Source organism: Hyaena hyaena, unplaced genomic scaffold (assembly GCF_003009895.1).
Source record: "Hyaena hyaena isolate Hyena2069 unplaced genomic scaffold, ASM300989v1 scaffold_1250, whole genome shotgun sequence".
Taxonomy (NCBI): Eukaryota; Metazoa; Chordata; class Mammalia; order Carnivora; family Hyaenidae; genus Hyaena; species Hyaena hyaena.
Window position 1 is genome coordinate 466614 of NW_024081887.1, and position 1826 is coordinate 468439.

A 1826-nucleotide genomic window follows, 5' to 3' on the forward strand; every position below is an offset into this window, starting at 1 on the left:
ACGGTTTTGTGAGTTTGGGCTCTGCATCCGGCTCCATGCTGACAGTGTGGAGCCTGTTTAGGATTCTCTCTCTCTCTCTCTGTCTCTCTCTCCCACTTGTGGTGTCTCTGTCTCTCTCAAAATAAGTAAATAAACTTTTAAAAAAAGGAGACATAGTAGAGTTTGGATTAAGTAATATTGCCATAGGTAAAGAGAAATACCGCATAATAATAAAGAGGGTGATTTACCAAAATGACATAACAATCTTAATGTGTATGCAAAACAGAGATTTAAAATATGTGAAACAAAATGAGATTTAATTAAAATAGACAAACTGGCTTCTCTACTTAATAACTTCAATATTCCTTTCACAATAATTCATATAGTAAATGAACAGAAAATCTAAAGGGTATGGAAGATCTGAAAACACTGTCACCCAGCTTTATTAACATTTATTCATAATGCCCATAAATTCAGGCCAAATCTTAATAAGTTTTAAAGGACTGAAATCAAACAAAATATGTCTTATGACTAGAATGGTATAAACCTAGAAACTGATAACAAAGATATTTGGAAAATTCCTCAAATATTTAGAATTTCCTCAGATATTTGTAAATTAAACCACACATATATAAACAACCCACAGGTCAAAAAAGAAGTCATAAAGGAAATTTTAAAATACCTTACATAGAATAAATATGGTAATACATTATATGTAAATTTGTGGGATGCAGCTAAAGCAGTGCTTTAGGGAAATTTCTGGCATTAAAGGATCCAAGCTTCAACAAAGGGATCTAAGTCTCTTTTATGAGACTGTAAAAAGAAGAAAAAATTAAAACCAAAGCAAGCAAAATGATGGAAATAGTGAAGAACAGACATCAGTGAAATTTGAAACAGAAGAACAATAGAGAAAATTAACAAAACAAAACCGGGTTTTTGAAATTAAAAAACTGACAACTCTCTAGCCAGAATGATCAACGGAAAAAAAGAGATAAGACACAGATTTTATGCCCCTAAATTCAAGAACTTAGATGAAATAGACCAGGTTGTTAAAAGACCTAAACTACCAGCATTCAGTAAAGAAGAAATAACCTGAATGGCACTGCATTTATTAAGAAAGAAATTGACTTTTTAAAAATATTTCAACAAAGAAAATTGTGGGCCTGTATTGTTTCATTGGCAAATTTTACCAAACATATAAGGAAGAAATAATAAAAGAAAAAGAGGAGAAACTATTTTTCAACTCATTTTATGAGGCTAGTATTATCCCAATACAAAATTCAGACCAAGCAAAGCCATTACAAGAAAATAAAAGTACAGACCAATATCCTTCATAAACATAGAATAAAAGATTCTTAACAAAATATTAGCAAATTGGAGCTACAATGTGTAAAAAAGATCAAGTGGTATTTATCCTGAGAATGCAAACTAATTCTATATTCAAAAGTATTCCTCGGACTTAATAAGAAAGACCACTGGGAAGACAACAGAATAGGAGGACCCTAAGCTCACCTTACCCTTTACATATGACTAGACAATAACCACATCAGTGTGAACAACCCAGTTAACCACCCGCAGACTGGTACAAGAAACTCTCCACAGCTTAATATAGACAAAAAGACACATCAAATAGGGTAGGAAGGGCAGATACATGTTCAGAAGCTAAATGGACCTGTGGGACTGTCCAAGGGAAGGAAGATGCTGTGGCCTTGGAAACAGGAGAGGAAGAGACTTTCACACTGGGAAGCCCACATAGGGATGGCAAATCCCCATTACATATGGCTTTGAAAACCAGGGTGTCCATGTTGTAAGGTTTTTTTTTAATGTTTATTTATTGAGAGAGAGAG